General features: G+C 34.3%; 1 protein-coding gene, 2 long non-coding RNA genes and 2 pseudogenes across 6 annotated transcripts in view; 2 read left to right on the top strand and 3 right to left on the bottom strand.

Moving 5' to 3' along the window:
- The window catches only part of LOC144560458 (uncharacterized), a 54,546-nt gene that overhangs the window by 4,701 nt on the left and 30,718 nt on the right, over positions 1 to 19,127 (bottom strand). The window lies entirely within an intron of this gene.
- The window catches only part of LOC144560356 (L-type lectin-domain containing receptor kinase IX.1-like), a 40,396-nt gene that overhangs the window by 8,535 nt on the left and 12,734 nt on the right, over positions 1 to 19,127 (top strand). The window lies entirely within an intron of this gene.
- Positions 5 to 1,429, bottom strand: LOC144560417 (L-type lectin-domain containing receptor kinase IX.1 pseudogene; annotated as a pseudogene).
- LOC144560465 (uncharacterized) lies at positions 5,466 to 17,559 on the top strand. Of its 3 annotated transcripts, none has more exons than XR_013513406.1 (3): positions 5,466 to 5,545; positions 16,390 to 16,562; positions 17,017 to 17,559. It is a non-coding gene; the product is annotated as an uncharacterized LOC144560465 (long non-coding RNA). The 3 variants fall into 3 exon arrangements; XR_013513405.1 differs by lacking the exon at positions 5,466 to 5,545 and adding an exon at positions 13,064 to 13,420; XR_013513407.1 differs by lacking the exon at positions 5,466 to 5,545 and adding an exon at positions 15,967 to 16,314.
- LOC144560398 (L-type lectin-domain containing receptor kinase IX.1 pseudogene) lies at positions 10,296 to 12,753 on the bottom strand (annotated as a pseudogene). The gene is made up of 2 exons (XR_013513389.1): positions 12,714 to 12,753; positions 10,296 to 12,606 (listed from the first exon to the last, which is right to left on the bottom strand). The product of XR_013513389.1 is annotated as an L-type lectin-domain containing receptor kinase IX.1 pseudogene (transcript).

Below are 19,127 nucleotides of genomic sequence, written 5' to 3'. Positions count from 1 at the left end.
AGCTAATATGAATAAGCCACTCGACTTCTTTTCTTATGGAATCACCGTTTAAATCTGGATCGACGGCCTGCATAAGTCCATTTTGGCCATACAACTAAACTCACCTTCCTTCGATCATGTTAAGGAATGATGGGCCTCCTTCCACACACGATTTCTAACAAGACGACTCCAAAACTGAAAACATCGGAATGCGTGCTTGCATTTGCCATGCCAAGGACACATTCTGGTGCTATATAACCCTTGGTGCCAGCAGGCACTGTTTCTACTTCTTGGTTGTGATCAATAAGTCTAGCAAGGCCAAAATCACCGAGTTTAGCATTGAATGAGGAATCTAACATTATGTTGCTTGGCTTGATATCTCTATGCACAACACATTGCTCCCACTCCTCATGGAGGTATAGAAGAGCAGAGCCTAGCCCTAGTGCTATATTGTACCTAATTGGCCAAGTTAGAAAAGTTTCATTGCTATAAAGGTGTTTGTCGAGGCTTCCCTTGTGCATCAATTCATAAACCAACAAAAATTCTGCATGATCATGGCACCAACCAATTAGTTGAACAAGATTTCGATGGCTTAGTTGGCTTATAATCCTGACCTCCGATATATACTCTTTCTTCCCTTGCTTTGAATCTTTTGACACCCTCTTAACAGCAACATCAATGTTTTCATCTTTTGAAGTACCTCTATAGACTGATCCAAACCTACCTTCTCCAAGTTTCTCGTTCTCCCCGAAACCATTTGTTGCATCAACCAGTTCACTGTATGGGAACCTCTTGGGTCCTCTCCCCTTTTCAAATTCTTCATTAATTGATTCATCACCAAGCACCTCAATTTCTCTGATTTTCTTGATTGATCTCTTTTTTCTGAGATGATATATAAACATCCCTACTAAAAGAAATATGATAAATGTGCCCACGGTTATTCCGACTATGAACGGCACATTTATTGTGTTTTTATTTTTTATAAATGGGGCTTTGGGTGATGGGGCTTCTGATGGAGCTAAATTGAGGGAAATTTTCTTCATTTCTAAGGTTGAGTTAAAGGACCACCAGAATATCTGGTGCGCTTCAAAAGCTGATCCGGTGGCTGCTGAGAAGCCTACGGTTGCCTTTGGTGGCAGTTTCCTTAAATCAACAGTTGCATTGATGTTGAATTGGTTTGTCAAGTCTTTTTCTTGCCAAAGGGAAAGACTCAAAAGTTCTATTGAACTGTTATATTTAATCTCTGCAATCATCCTTGTACCAATAAAGAGGTAATTTGGAATGAGCATGAAAGAAGTCGATTTAATCTTGTTTACATCAATACCAATGTGGCAAACAGTTCCATCTGTTGAATTTGGGTCTATACCTACATTGAAGTAGGTATCAAACTCAACTGCGACTACTTGATTTGCCGATTCATTCATGTTGGTAGGGTACTGAAAATAGCAAGATTGCTGCCCCCTCCACGAGAAGGAATTTGAGATGGATAGGAAGATAGGAAGAAAGCAAAGCCATCCCCAAAGTAATTTGTTGTATTTTGTATAAGATAAGAGAACCGGGTTGTAAAGTTTGTTACCTCTCCGGTATCTTTATCCCACAAGGGCACCGATTGATTGTAGGTTGCTCTTCCTTTGCTGTCCCCACTGTTATCAGTCAAGTCAATTTTTTGCTGATTGTAGGATGCATCACCTTGGAAGTTGATATGTTCATTCACAAGATTGGTGATGGGTTCTGAGAAATTGAAGTTGAAAGAAATCGAAGCACCATGAGGTACAATAAGAAGTAAATAAATTGAAGATAAGTACAAGACATGGATTGGTCTTGAGCACAAGTCAGGTAGCACCATTAATTTTGCCAAGATAGAAAGCTAGGTGAGTGTAGATTGTGGGAGAATAATTGGTGTCCGAGAGGAAGAATGCAATATGTGATTGTTTGAATCAACCAGTTCACTGTAGCCAATAGTTTGAATTCGACCCAAGACTAAGAATGCAATATGTGATTGTTATTTACGAAGTCCGTTTTAGCTAAATATTGTCCCAAATATTTAAGTTGAGGAAACTTCATACTATACAAATCAACTTAATTAATTGAACCAAATTTATATAGAAAAAGAAATTTTCATAAATTTTCTATTTAAACACGTACATAAACAAAATGGATCGATGCTTGTTATTTATATATGTAACATATATATCTTCTCACCTCAAATTTATTTTTTTACTATTTAACATGAATTATATCTGAGTGGGCGAAATGAAAAAGATTCACTCAGGATCTGGTGATGATTGGTGATTCTTCATTGTTAAATCACAGTTTAGTCGAGAATAAATAAATAATCTTCAATCAGATATGACCTAAAAATGTGGAAACATAAAAATAAAAAATTCTGATATAACATTAAATTCCTCAAAATTAGTAAATAAAATTTCGAAAAAAAACGTGCCAATCCACCCTGCTTTTATTAGTAAAAACCCGATAAATGGTAAATGGTAAATGCATGGACAATGGTCAACGCATGGTCAATGGTCAATGGTAAATTCTTCGTAGCGACACTTCCTGCTTATTTTTATCACCAAGTATCCTACCAAATAAACGGTCACTGCACGGCGACTCAAAATTGGTAATTCTAAATTTACCAAAACAGTACAGAAGTATGTTGAAATAGACTCAGAAAGAGAAAAAAAATAAAACTCTGATGCCAAACGAATTCGTTTGGCAAAGCATGATTCATACAACAGCATTAAGTTCCAATCTGAAAAGCACAAGTATTACAAGAAATTCAATTATAAATTTGAAGATTTCCGTAGAAAAAAAAAAGAAAAAGAAGTTACATGTAAATAATCAAATATCTTCATATAATTGCTCAACCCAAGTTAACAGCTACATTTAGGTCACAGGGTCACAGGATGCATGTTATCAAAAATAGGAAGGTAACATGCATGGTGTCTGGTCCAGCAACATAAAATAAAATAAAAAATACTAATAATTACTCCCAAGTAAAATTCAATATTCTCAAATATAATACAATTCCAAAATAATCAATTTTTTTTTTTTTAATATCGGTAGATTGGTAGCAAATTTCATTAGAAATCAAAATATTGTTTTGTAGCCATCTGGTATACTACTACAGAACATAGATGAATTAGCAATGCGGCATTACTATTAGCATACAAAAGCGATGCGTTATTTGCCCTTTTTTTTTAACACCAGGTGAACATTTTGAACAATTTTATAGCATCAAATCACAGATTAACACAGCACTCCCACCAACCCTCCCTTATTTTTATTTTCTTTTGTAATAATAATCTTACATACACTTACAATACCAATAACATGGTAATATATAACACAAACGTCCAGGTGGCCTAAGGCCTTTTCTGGATGACAATATTTTCTGTATTACCTAGAAGTGACTTTTGAATCGGAATCAATAACTCAGAATTCAAGCATTTTTATTTTTTTACAATAATACAAAGAAATATATTAATTTTTCTTATAGCTGCGAAAAATCCGGCCTGAAAAATGTTGATATGGGTTATTTGTTGTAGTCTTTCTAATAAATAAAATTATATTGTATTCTATCTATTTTCAAAGAAATATATTCAACATTTCTAATATTTCAATACAAAAAATTAAAAAAAAATTCTATTTTGCAAAAAAAAAAAATTCAAACCGTGAAATTTTTTCACGGTTTGGTTACTTTTAAAATTCTATCTAAAATTTGGTTATTATTATTAAAATATTTTGCTAATCAGGTATTTTTAAAAATGTCGGCTTTAATGTAGATGGTGGGAATGACATTTTATGACCGCTTTTTTGTATCCAAAATTAAATACAAAATAACAGAACTATCTAGTTCAACTGAATATTTTTAAAAATGCCCACATTGCTCAAATTTTTGGCAGCCGAGAAAAAAATAGGGATATCAAAAGTTTGAACAGTATTTTTTTTGGTGTGAAATTGGCTATAAAAGAGATGTTTCTCTCTCCTCTCACTCACAATTCACTCAAATCCATCATAAGAGAAAATCAAAGAAGAGGAAGAGGCGATTTCAAAGACGAAAGAGCAAATTTTGAGATGATTTTTTTGGTAATTTTTTTTAAAAATTAAATATTTTTAATTATTTAAATTAGTCACTTTATAGATGTTTACTATTTACTAAAATGCAATTTGTTTGCTATGATCATGTTTGTTTCGCTACACTGTGGTGGAAAGTTTTTGACTGATATATTTAGATTTTGTTACTCTAAAGATCCACAATTAAATCATTATGAAACCTCAAAAACTAAGAATCTGTATCACCCGGCCCATGTACCTGAGGTGCAAGTGAGAAATCAGGGCCGTTCTTTTAACTTGGCACGAATCACAAAGCAAATTCTCTACAATCTTAATGGCACCAGATTGAATTTGACCCGACTAAAATTAATCTGAACCGTCCATTTTCTAAAATTGTAATTCAGTTTCCGGGTGATACAGACTCAAAAACTCAAGGGGTTAGAGGCGAAAAAGAAAAAATTGTGTAATAAAAAGTAGCTTCTTCCATCTGACTAGAGCCTCAACAATATAACTTTAGTGTAATGAACAACAAACACTATTATTTAGCGCTTCATCATGGTTGCCTCATGAACAAAGATACAGAAAATCAACAACACAAAAGAGAATGTTGGTGCTCTCGCATTGATTGGGCGAGAACCTATAGGACCACATGGCAGTTGCACTAGCACACTCTCATATCATATGCGCCTCGATTTTCGTCACTCTCCCATTACAGAAGATCCCAGTGTAAATTCAGCAAAATTCCAGAGAAATTCGGTGAAGAAAAATAAAGAAATTCCAAGAAAAAATAACACATTAAATTCCTAGACCGGGTGTACTATATACCACAGCGTTAAACGAGTAAGAAAAGATTAATTCCATGGACCGTAAGCCCTGCTTTGTTTTTCGACCTGAATGTCACAAAGAAACGGGATGATTGGAGGCTATTAATGGAATAATGGTACTGATTCATCTCTAGTCTTTTTCTCAACTCCTACTAATTTCTCATCATTCATCTGTAACTTCTTTCAATTGCATGCAATTGGGGGAAAACATGTAAAAAAGAAAAATCAAACCAGAACAATGTACTTACCAAAAGTAAAGCAATTAATTTAATTGAATTATGTTAGATCGAACAGTAGTATTATTCTGTTTCCAGTGCTTAGGCCTGTCTTGTTTAATTTTTAAAATTTAAATTGAACACATTTTTTTTTGGTAGAGATTATGAAGCAAGTGCAGATCAGGCCCATTTGCCAGGGTCTGGATCCCCTAAAGTAACCCAACTTTTGGGTTTTGGATCCGGACAATCCGATTCAAATCCGTTGCTCAAGATTGTCTCGGAATTTGAATTCGATGTTCGAGATGTGTGCACTAATGGATTTTCACGGATTTAAATCGGAGGGTCCCTATTTAAAATCCAAAAATTGAGTTACTTTCACTGGATCTGAATTCCATTTGCCACGGGTAGTGCCAATTTCAAACCAACTGTGAGTTTCCATGGAGCTCCACATCTTTACCTCTTGTTCAATAGGTAAATTAAAAAATGGTACTAATTTGAGGTTTATATTGAAATTAACTGGCTAAGGTGAAGTATGAAGTGAGTATCTATTGACGATTTATGGTTAATTTGTATATGTACTTTTTGGATCGCTGAATTATTTGAAGACCTTGATATTATATTTCTGTATAAATTCTTAACTGGTAAGTTAATAAATTATATTAAGCCCCTAAGGCTGATTGATATTAGCTGATAATCCCAATACCAACAATGATTGGGTCTAGTAATTGAATGCTTTCAATATAATTTTGGCCAATTTAAGTTGTGATGTTGAACTAGGGCCCATCTAAGTCTAATTTCAGGGTTTTTTTGTGGATTATTACACACATAGAAGAGACAAGAATGGCCTTTAAAATTGTTTGCTGATTCATGCCTGGATTGAAATTCAAAACTTAAAAATTGTCATCTCCTACTTATTCTACTCTCTATGTTTTCTCAGAAAATAAAAAGCAATATCCTTAGTGAGGCAACTGTCAAATTCCACAAATAAACAAAGAATCTTCAAAAATTCAAAGGTTGTGAAAAATGAACATAAACAGAAATAAACAATTAGGTAAGCTGAGCCTGATTTGCATGACATTTGAACCTTGTAGCAAATGAGAGCCACCATAGCAAAAGATTATAAACAATTTATGCAGCTAGCTGTTTTAATAGCATAACATGTCATCGGAGAAAAATGCTACTAACACAATTCAACATACTTAAAATGGAAATGTAAGAATAATGATACACAAAACACAGAGGAAAAAAAAATACTCCCAAATAGGTATCATTATAATACTGTGCATTTAAAAGCACTAAAGAAAAAAAAGAAAAAAAAAAGGAACTTTTTTTTTTTTAGTTTGCAAATTTATTGTTTAGAATGTTCTTGTTTCTTGTTTGAGCTGCCAGGAAGAGTCTGAAAATGGAGCAGGAGCCGATTTAGTGGAATTTTGTGCTATGCCACTTGAAGTAGTCTCAGAGGAGGTATAAAGTTTCGTATTAGGATCAAAGGAAGTAATATACACCGGCATCGGCATTTTTGGACGAAGAATTGGTAAATTAGCTTGAAAGTGCAAAACACTCATGGCCTGCCTAATAGATGGGCGCGACGATTTTTCCGGGTGTGCACACCATAAACCAACAATCATCATGCGCTCTACTTCTCTGTTTTCGAACTCACTATTTAATCTTGGATCAACAACCTCCATAAGTGCTTTCGTACCGTACAAATCCCAAACCCATTTAACTAAACTTACCTTCCTTCGATCCTGTTGAGGCATTATGGCCCCCTTTCCACATGCAATTACCAACAAGACGACTCCAAAACTGAAACTGTAGCTGAACTTCATAGACTATAATGTCTAGCTACAGTGTTTTTAGTTAATTAGTGATCATTAACGATCGGATTAATTGAACGTCATAAATCATAAAGTTTTTCCTTTTTTTCGAAATTTTCTGAAAGTGTACTCGATAATCGATATTTTATTTTTATTTTTCCTATTAATATAAAAATCGGTGGTCAATTTTACAATTCTATTAAATTTTAGTCTAAATGATATAAAAAATATATAAATTTAAAAATTTAAAAAGAAATGAAATCAATTGACCCCATTCATTTCACTTGGATCCGCCACTGAACACACTGTTTCTATTATTGCTTTCCTGCCTTTTTATGATATGGACAGAATCGAACCTTCCAATTTATCCTTATTCAGACCCTCTTTATGCAACAAACACCGCAATCTCGGTGCTAAATTTAAATTCAAAACCTCCAAATTTCAATCTTCTACTCAATCTACTCTCTCTGTTTTTTTCAGAAAATAAAAAATAAACTACTTAGTGGGGCTACCGTTAAATTCTCCAAATAAACAAAGTATTTTCAACACATTCTGTCAAATCTCCTTCCAAGTTCCAACTAACAACACGCATGTGGCAAGCACCAAACACCTTTCCTCAGCCAATCAGATCAGGCAATTCTAACATCAGTCTGATTCAGATCATATCCTCAGAGGAACCCGTTTGATGGTTTTTAGATATATCCGACATTTTTATTTTTATCCATTTTATAAAATATTTTAATAAAAATAAGGTTTTGATAAAATTTTAAAAATACCCAAACCATAAAAAAAATTCACGGTTTCGAATTTATTTATTTACTATTTTTGCTAAAATTTCAAGAGTTTTGTTATGTGCCATCTGTACGGCAGTTGCATGCAGTGCGACCTGACACAATCTCTCTCCTTGGGTTCAATTATCTACTCTTTCATTTTTTTTTTTTTTTTTTTTTTTTTTTTTTTTTTTTTTTTTTTTTTTGTGACAAGAGAGTTGATTGAGCCTTAATGGCCATATGTCAATCTACAAGAGAAAATTGAGGAATAAAATACAGAAGCAGAATATCTCTTCAATTAATAGTGCGCACATATTAATCACATGGTCTGCTATGTATATATCTATATACACACAACCACCTTGCAGTCAACTTTTGCAAGTATAAAATTAAATGTGTGAGCTAGTAAGAGATGTATATATAGAGACAAACTTTCATGATTAGGTATCATGCATTTAAATACATTTGAAGTAGAGTTAGTCAACGAAAAGGATTATTAGTCTCGTGTATATATATATGTTATTAATTTCAAATTTCATCATATTATGGAGAAATTCTGCCAAGCTCTCGTTACCTTTTTGCGCATTAGAGAACTCGTGATGCATGCATAACTTAATAACAGAGGCACGGAAGCGTTACGTTGCATTGCTGTGAAAACAATTGTACTTGAATTGTATTAAATATTCCAGAGAGGCAGGGTCCAAGGAGAGAGATGTGTCAGGTCACACTGCATGCAACCGTTCAGATGGCACATAACAAAACTTTTGAAATTTTAGCAAAAAAAAAAAAAAAAAATTCGAAACCGTGAATTTTTTCTACGGTTTGAGTATTTCTAAAATTTTACCAAAATCTTGGTTATTTTTATTAAAATATTTTACAAAATGGGTAAAAATAAAAATGTCGGACATGAAGGTACCAAGATGAAAACTGAAGTTGACAAATTAATGAGGGAGAGAAGAGGATCGAAGACCAGCTGAGTAAATTCTAGAGCACGGTATTGTCAAAACTCAAAGTGTATAGTTTCTATTCCATCTCAATCGGAGCGTACAATTTCTATTCCATCTCAATCTGAGACTATTCGTATCTGTATCCGTATCCAAAAATTTATAATGCATAAGGACACAGTAAGACTTTTAACTATCCGTATCCGACCATTACACCCCTAAACCACAAACAAATATACTCTATATTCTTAAATTGCATATACATACTAATGATTTATTAAACTGCATATACATATATATTCCGATGAACAATATAACACTATGACATGATTAGTGATTAATGTTTTGTAACTAACAAATTTGTTATGAAAATTTTAGATCTAATTTATGAATGAAAAAATTATATTTAAATATTATTTTTTACTAGAATGTACATTAGTAATTTATTTTAATTATCCAAATTATATTCATATCCATCCAATATATGATTCTTATTAGTATCCGTTTAATATCCGATCCATATCTATTTTCGAGACTATCTGTATCTGTATCCGTATCCGTATCCGAAAAATTATAATGGATACGGTTTGACCACTATCTATCCGACTATTTACACCCCTAGGAATGATGTAATAGGGTGTTCAAGACTTGTAAATAAGTATGATTAGATTACTAGAGTAGTTTAAATAACTTCAGGAGAATAAAGGAGTTTATATCTAGGAATGAGGGTACAAACCAAGCTTCTAAATAGCGTTTATAGCGGTGTAGCGGGGAGACAAAAAAAAAAAGCTTTAGCGAAAGCTATTATAAATAGCGTTTTTTTATTTCAAAAATTATATTTTATATTTCTACTAATAGTAAAAAGAGTGATGCTTCTATGGACATAAGGGCCTATTTGTAAAATGAATATATTTTTATTTTCAAAGTTCAAACAACCGATCCGAACCGTTCATCTTGTTCTCCATATTAATATATCTTTCGAGACCAAATTTTACATTTTTTTGAATTTATTTACTATTTATTAAGATGGGTATAAAAAATATCAAATTCAGACCATTGAATTTTGTACCCATCTTAATAAATAGTAAAAAAAATCAGAAAAATGTAAAATTTGGTCTCCAAGCACATATTAATATGGAGAACAAGATGAACGGTTCGGATCGACTGTTTGAACTTTAAAAATAAAAATATGTTCATTTTACAAATAGGTCCTTATGTCCATAGAAGGCTTTGCCTAGTAAAAATGTCTCATCAAGAAAAAAAATATCAAATTAATTAAGAAGTTCTAATATTATTCATATTAAACCAATACAAAGTTCAAATTGTCATTCAAAATATCCCTAATTCAAAAACTATCGATATATTTTATATTCAAAATATACCACTACCATATATTAATGCATGATACAAAATTTAATTGATATAGCGGTATAGCCCGCACATGTTCCATTGTATTGATATAGCTTAATAAAGTAAAAAAAAAAACCAATTTAGATATTAAGGCCCATTAAAATTGCAAAATCATGTTTTCAGAAAAAAAAAAAATTGCAAAATCATAACCCATGTAGCATAGCGGACCGCTATTACCGCTATAGCGGTCGTAGCTTGATTAGCGCAGTTTTAGCCCCTAGCTTAGCTTTCTGGGTCCAAAACCGCTATAGCTAGCTATTTAGAAGCTTGGTACAAACAAAAAGGATAAAGAAAAAGAAAACAATTATACACAATACATATTACAAGAAGAAAGTGCAGAAACAAAAGCAACAGAGAAAAAAAAACAGCACAATAGAAAAACAAAGAAAACTACCAAATATGAATCATGGTAGTACTGTGCATTTAAAAGCACTAAAAAAAAACAGAGGAAACATTGTTTGCAAATTCATTATTTAGAACGTTCTCGGTTCATGTTTGAGCTGGTTTCTGTAAATAACTTTCTTATTATTAATGAAATTGTCAGTCACCGACCTTCAATAAAAGAAGCTGAAAGTTTGGCTGTGCCACTTGGAGTAGCCTCTGAGGAGGTATGAAATGGAATAGTATACACCGGCCTCGGCATTTTTTGAGGAATAATTGGTAAATTAGCCTTGAAGTGCAAAACATTCATAGCCTGCCTAATAGATGGACGCGAGGTTTTTTCTGGGTGTGCACACCATAAACCAACAATCATCAGATACTCGACTTCTTCTTTTATGAAATCACCATTTAAACTTGAATCGACGGCCTCCATAAGTGCATTCTGCCCGTACAAATCCCAAACCCATTCAACTAAAATCACCTTCTTTTCATCCTGTTGAGGCATTATGGGCCTCCTTCCACATGCAATCTCCAACAAGACGACTCCAAAACTGAAAACATCAGAATGGGTGCTTGCCTTTCCTGTGCCGAGGACACATTCTGGTGCTATATAACCCTTGGTGCCAGCAGCAACTGTTTCTACTTCTTGGTTGTGATCAATAAGTCTAGCAAGGCCGAAATCACCGAGCTTAGCATTGAATGAGGAATCTAACATTATGTTGCTTGGCTTAATATCTCTATGCACAACACATTGTTCCCACTCCTCATGGAGGTATAGAAGAGCAGAGCCTAGCCCTAATGCTATATTGTGTCTAATTGGCCAAGTTAGAAGAGTTTCTTTGCTGTACAGGTGTTTGTCGAGGCTCCCCTTATGCATCTGTTCATAAACCAACAAAAATTCTCCATGATCATGGCACCAACCAATTAGTTGAACAAGATTTCGATGCCTTAGTTGGCTTATAATCCGGACCTCTGATATATATTCTTTTTTCCCTTGCTTTGAATCTTTTGACACCCTCTTAACAGCAACATGAATGTTTTCATCCTTTAAAATACCTCTGTAGACTGATCCAAACCCACCTTCTCCAAGTTTCTCATTCTCCCCAAAACCATTTGTTGCATCAACCAGTTCACTGTACGGGAACCTCTTGGGTCCTCTCCCCTTTTCAAATTCGTAATCAATTGATTCATCACCAATCACCTCAATTTCTCCGATTTTCTTGATTGACCTCCTTTTTCTGAGATGATATATTAAGATCCCTACTACAATAAACATAATAAATGTGCCCACGACTATTCCAACTATGACCGACTTATTTCTTGTCTTTTTTTTTTTTCTAACCAATGGGGCTTCTGATGGAGCTAAATTGGGGGAAATTTGCTTCATTTCTAAGCTTGAGTTAAAAGACCACCAGAATATCTGGTGCGCTTCATAATCTGCTCCGGTGGCTGCTGAGAAGCCTACGGATGCATTTGGTGGAAGGTTCCTTATATCAACACTTGCATTGAGGTTGAATTGGGTTGTCAAGTTATTTTCATGCCAAAGGGAAAGACTCAAAAGTTTTAGCCAACTGTTATACTCAATCTGTGCAGTCATCCTTGTACCAACAAAAAGGTAATTTGGAATGAGCTGGTAAGAAGTTGATTGAATCATGTTTACATCAATACCAATGTGGCAAACAGATCGATCTGTTGAATTTGGATCTATAATCGTATTCAAGAAGGTATCAAACTCAACCGCGACTACTTGATTAGCCGATGCATTCATGCCAGTAGTGGAATTGAAATGGCCAAGATATTTGCCAGCAGATTGTGGAGGAATTTGAGATGGATAGGAAGATAGGAAGAAAGCAAAGCCATCCCCAAAGTAATATGGTGTAGTATTTTGTATAAGAAAAGAGAACTGGGTTGTAAAGTTGGTTACCTCTCCTGTATCTTTATCCCATAATGGCACCGGCTGATTGTACGTTGCTCTTCCGGTGCTGTTCTTTGGGCTCGAGGTTCTGGACTCCAGGGTCAAGCTGATTTTTTCTCGATTATCATAGGATGCATCAGGTTCCAACTTGATATGTTCATTGACAGTGTTTGGGTCTGAGAAATTGAAGTTGAATGAAACCGACCCACAATGAGGTACAATAAGAAATAAATAAAATGTAGTTAAGTATAAGAGTTGGATTGGTCTTGAGCACAAGTCAGGTACCACCATTTTGCTTATTAAAATTTCAGGTACCACCATTTTGCTTATTAAAATTTGGGGTGTGGAGGCATTTGCAGCGGGAGCCAAGGTAGAGAGCTAGGTAGGTGAGAGAGTGTAGACTGGGGGAGAATCGTTGGTGCCAGAGGAAGAGATGAGGCACAATTATATTGAGCCGCCATTGACCCCCCCTCAAGTCAACAACTGCATTCCCTTCACTGAAGAAATATAAAATAAAGTTTGAAATTAGACATTTAACGGCGTTAAGACCCACGGTATCCAAGGACTCATTTAATACCTCTCTCCCATTCAAAGTCATGTTTGATTGCGTCTCTGCCTTCCAGATGCTCTAGACTGTCATCGGTCTGAAATCGCTGAAATACCTATCCAGCGCGATAGAAATTACCGGGCGGCGTGTGATTGAAACGTCGGAATACCTATCCAGCGCGATAGAAATTACCGGGCAGCGTGTGATTGAAACGTCGGAATACCTATCCAGCGCGACAGAAATTACCGGGAGAAAAATTCCTCTCCCGCGTGAAAATCCCTCCTTGGATCAAATCCCTATTGTCGCAGTACATCTCTCCATTTTTTGCCCTCTTTCTCCCACTTTTTTACTCCCAAACAAAATTCTCTCTGGCCGTGCGCCTCCGTCAGTCCGCCCCGATTCTTCTACGACTCCCCGACCCCTACCGCTCTCCGCCACTGTGTCTTTCGGACCTCCGCCACTCCGCATTGACAGTCGACCGCGCCTCCGCCGGCTGCCGATCACCGTCCTTGCGGCTCTCCAGTCTCCACGACTCCGCCCGGTCGTTCTTCTCCACTGTTTGGTTAGTTTTCTAATTTGTTGATTTGTTAGGAATGGATAGTTTTAAAGCTTTTTAAAGGTAATTATGGATTTGTTATAGATTTGTTATTATTGAGGTAAATACATTAGGTTGCCTGCGAATGAGCAAAGATAGACAAAAATTTCATAACATAAAATAAAGTTAGATATATATGTGAGCATGTGGCTTTAATATGTAGATGGTGGGAATGACATTTTGAATCGTTAAATGTTCTGACCGCTTTTTTTTTTTAATATCCAAAATTAAATACAAAATAATAGAAATATCCAATTCACTTGAATATTTTTAAAAATGCCCAGATTGATCAAATTTTCAACAGCCGAGAAAAGAATAGGGATGCCGAAAGTTAGAACGGCCTTTATTTCGTGTGAAATTAGGTATAAAAGAGTTTTTTCTCTCTCCTTTCACTCACAATTCACTCAAACCAATCAGAAGAGAAAAACAAAGAAGAGGAAGAGAAGAGAAAAGGCGATTTTAGAAACGAAAGAGCAAATTTTGAGATGAGTTTTTTGGTAATTTTTTTTAAAAATTAAATATTTTTAATTATTTTTTTGTAACCTAATTATTTAAATTAGTCACTTTATAGATGTTTACTATTTACTAAAATGCAATTTGTTTGCTATGATCATGTTCGTTTCGCTACACTGGTGGAAAGTTTTTGACTGATATATTTGGATATGTTACTCTAAAGATCCACAATTAAATCATTATGAAACCTCAAAAACTAAGAATCTGAATCACCCCATGTACCTGAGGTGCAAGTGAGAAATCAGGGCCATTCTTTTAACTTGGCACGAATCACAAAGCAAATTCTCTACAATCTCAATGGCACCATATTGAATTTGATCCGACTAAAATTAATCTGAACCGTCCATTTTCTAAAATTGTAATTCAGTTACCGGGTGATACAGACTCAAAAACTCAAGGGGTTAGGGGCGAAAAAGAAAAAATTGTATAATAAAAAGTAGCTTCTTCCATCTGCCTAGAGCCTCAACAATATAACTTTAGTGTAATGAACAACAAACACTATTATTTAGCGCTTCATCATGGTGGCCCCATGAACAAAGATACAGAAAATCAACAACACAAAAGAGAATGTTGGTGCTGCCGCATTGATTGGGCGAGAATGTTTGGGACCACATGGCAGTCGCACCAGCACACGCTCATATGCGCCTCAATTTTCGTTACTCTGTTGTATATTAAATTCCCATAAGATCCCAGTGTAAATTCAGCAAAATTCCAGAGAAATTAATTGGGTGAAAAAAAAGAGAAATTCCAAGAAAAAAAATACACATTAAATTCCAAGACCGGGTGTACTATATACCACAGCGTTAAACGAGTAAGAAAGACTAATTCCATGGACCGTAAGCCTTGCTTTCTTTTTCGGGGGAATTTCACGTATCCCCCTCAAAAACTTCAAAATTACGTATTTCCCCCTCTAAAGTTTGAAATTACGTATTTCCCCTCTAAACTTCAAAAATTCACAAATTTATTCATTTTATTGTATTTTATATTGAGTGATGCTTCGATGGACATAAGGACCTATTTGTAAAATGAACATATTTTTATTTTCAAAGTTCAAACAGTCGATCCGAACCGTTCATCTTGTTCTCCATATTAATATGTGCTTGGAGACCAAATTTTACATTTTTCTGAATTTTTTTACTATTTATTAAGATGGGTACAAAATTCAATGGTCTGAATTTGATATTTTTTGTACCCATCTTAATAAATAGTAAAAAAATTTAGAAAAATGTAAAATTTGGTCTCCAAGCACATATTAATATAGAGAATAAGATGAACGGTTCGGATCGACTGTTTGAACTTTGAAAATAAAAATATGTTCATTTTACAGATAGGTCCTTATGTCCATAGAAGCCTTTGCCTTTTATATTAAAACTCATTCTAAAATCTTAAATACCCATTTTACCCTTTATTAAAAGCATATAAAGCCCATCAAACTCAAATTTAAATCTAAAGGGTCCCTCTACCGTTTGATCTGTGTGCATCGCATTAAGATCTGTGCATAGTGCTTCAATTTCGTGTTGATCTAGCATGCACGGATCTTAAAGCAATATTGATTGGTGCGCATCGCATTAAAATATGTGCACGTCACATCAATATACGTGCGTGTTCGCATCAAGGTTCTTGCTGATCTTGCACACGTATATTTAAAAGTAGTTTGGACGGTAGAAAAATTGTTCAGATTCAATTTTGAGTTTGATGGGCTTTATATGCTTTTAATAAAAGGGTAACTGGCTAAGGTGAAGTATGAAGCGAGTATCTATTGACGATTTTTGGTTTGTACATGTACCTTTTGGAGTTGAATTATTTGAAGACCTTGATATAATATTTCTGTTTAAATTCTTAACTGGTAAGTCAATAAATCATATTAAGCCCCTAAGGCTGATTGATATTAGCTGATAATCCAATACCGACAATGATTTGGTCTAGTAATAGAATGATTTAAGTATAATTTAGGCCCATCTAGGATTTTTTTTTTGTGGATTATTACACGTACACATAGAAGAGGCAAGAATGGCCTTTAAAATTGTTTGCTGATTTGTGCTTGGATTGAAATTCAAAACCTCAAAATTGTCAATCTCCTACTTATTCTACTCTCCCTGTTTTTTCAGAAAATGAGAAGTAATCTCCTTACTAAGGAGACTGTTAAATTCCTCAAATAAACAAATAATCTTCAACAAATTCTGTCAAATCTCCTTCTATCTAACAGGCGTAAAATAACTCCCAATTCCAGGCCTGTAGCAAACACCAAACACCTTTTCTCAGCCAATCAGATCAAGCAATTCTAACCTCAGCCTGATTCAGATCATAACCAGAAAGGAACCCGTTTTCTGGCTTTTAGATAGATGAAGGTACCAAATAGGGAGGCTGAGTTAAAGTTTAAAATCGCAAACTTAAGTGGACAATTTGTGCTGTATCTTTTGCAGATAGACTTGATGGGAAGGGAAAAGGAAATTGGACCAGTTCAATTTGAGAGTTTTTGGGATTTGATTGGCGAGAAATGGCGATATTGCAACTTGGTGTCGTACGTGTGATGGATGGAAATGCTAGCAATCACATGCAGACATGCTGACATTTGTGTGTAATTTCATGCATGGAGGCAATTACAAATGTGGGAAAGTCTTCTTCATTTCATCAAAAATTAAAAGGATATGAAAAATGAATGTATACAGAAATAGACAATTAGATAAACCTGATCCTGATTTGCATGACATTTGAATTTTGAACTTTGTAGCAAACGAGAACCACCATAGCAAAGATTATAAGCAAATTATAGAGCAAGCTAGTTTAGCATAACATGTTACCGAAGAAAAATGCTACCAAAAAAGGAAATAAAAGAATAACACAATACACATTGGGAAAATAAATTCCAGAAACAAAAGCATCAGAAAAAAAAAAGTACAAGGGCAATACATGCAATAGAAAAACAAAGAAAGCTACCAAATAGGAATCATTGCAGTAATATGCATTCAAAAGCACTAAAGAAAAGAAAACAGAAGAAACTTGGTTTACGAATTTATTGTTTAGAATGTTCTCGGTTCTTGTTTCAGCAGCCAGGAAGAGTCTGAAGATGGAGCAGGAGCCGACTTGGTGGAATTTTGTGCTATGCCACTTGAAGTAGCCTCAGAGGAGGTAAAAAGTTGCATATTAGGATCCAATGGAATAAGATACACCGGCATCGGCATTTTTGCAGGAAGGATTGGCACATTAGCTTGAAATTGCAAAACACTCATGGCCTGCCTAATAGATGGGCGTGAGGAATTTTCCGGGTGTGCACACCATAAATTGATTTTCAACGAAAGACCTGGATTCGGATATGAATTCGGTTGCTCAGGTATAACAGATATATTTGAATCCGATTGCTCAAGTATAAACGGATTGGATATCCACATGTATCCGGATGAAATTTTCACGGATTCAAACTCACTACCCTTTTCCCCTTTCTAATCTGTCCAACATGTTATCCTTTGAAGGGCTATTATATAGCAGCGAGTCTTTCTACGTCTCATGTGGAACTAAATGCAAACTGATATCCAACAGATTGTTGTGGTGCTATTTGCAAATTTCTTATGGGCCTAAATGGGCTTTGTAAATTATCGTGCGCTATTGGATTTTAGCAGCAAAAACTCATGATGATATTCATTTAAGATGAGGGTTCAAATGCCTTCATTTTTTGTGTCTCCATTATGCCTTCATTTTTTGAAACTTTAATAATTTAAAATTTAAAACTTAAAAGTTAAAATAAAACCGTTGGATATGATCTACATCGCTTTATTTATGCACGTGTAAAAAATTATGACATTTCAATTTTATTTTGATTGTCATCAAGAGCTTGTAAAAATTGCAATAATGTGGATGATTTCTAGTCGTTGATTTTTGAACTTATTGATCCACATAAAAACAAAATTGAAATGTGATAATTTTTTATGGGCACATAGAGAAAATAACATAGATCACATCTAACGGTTTTATTTTGACTTTTAAGTTTTGAATTTTAAATTATTAAAGTTTTAAAAAATGAAGGCATGGTGGAGGCACAAAAAATGGAGGCATTTGAACCCTCCTCTTCATTTAATTATCGTGCGCTATTGGATTTTAGAAACTTGATACGGTTACGAAGCTCTTTTTTTGAAACATTGTAACATAAATTTAATAATGTTACTCCATCCCATATTTAATTATTCATTTAGTTTTATATTTGAATTTTATTCATTAGTATTTGTATCTTAAATTATATATGACTCAATTATTCGATAATTATTCGTTTTGTATCTGTATTCATAGATTATCTGCTCTATATCCGTATCTGTTTAGGACGATTCAATGGCTAGACACTAACGACAATTAATATTACCAAGACAATTGCAAAATATATCAAATATTATACTATTTAAATCCTAAAAATAAGACAAGCATTTAGGTACGAAATTACACCTTTTCAAAATTGACTTAGAACAATATGTGTATATTAGAATCAGCCATTAATCTTGTGACAAAAATAATGTTCTCTGTATAAGAAACTGCAGGTTCGAAATTCAAATGGAAAATTTTTTTTGGATATTAATAATTAGGTGATTTAACATCTAACATTATTTTAAAAAAATGTGTGTAAATATAATTAGAATCGTAAGTTCGTAACATTTTATGTTATGAGCTTTCGGCAATTAATAAAAAATGTAGGGGGTTAGGGGGCAACAACAAAAAAATTGTGTAATAAAAAGTAGCTCCTGTAATCTGTCTAGAGCCTCAACAATATTAACTTTCCTAGAGCCTCAACAATATTAACTTTCAGTGTAATGATCAACAATAACTCGTATTTAGCGCTTCATCATGTTGGCCACATGAACAAAGATACAGAAAATCAGAAACTCAAAACAAACGTTGGTGAGAACGTGTGGGACCACAGGGTAGGCACACGGGCATACGGGATAACATATCTTCTGTTCGTTACTCCGTTGTATGTGAAATTTTTATTACAGAAGATCCCCAAAAAAGGAATAGTAATAATGTTAAATCCCTGGACCGATTCCATGGATCGTAAACCTTGCTTTCTTTTTCCAGTGCTTATTTTATTTTGAATAATTAAATTGAGCACAAATATTTTTTGGGAGAGATTTTGAAGCAATTGCAGATCAGGCCTATTTGCCAGGGGTTGTGCCAATCT

This window comes from Carex rostrata, chromosome 1 (genome assembly GCF_964058835.1).
Source record: "Carex rostrata chromosome 1, lpCarRost1.2, whole genome shotgun sequence".
NCBI classification, from domain to species: Eukaryota; Viridiplantae; Streptophyta; class Magnoliopsida; order Poales; family Cyperaceae; genus Carex; species Carex rostrata.
The sequence above is the reverse complement of the archived record's forward strand: the minus strand, read 5'-3'. Positions and strand labels throughout refer to the sequence as shown.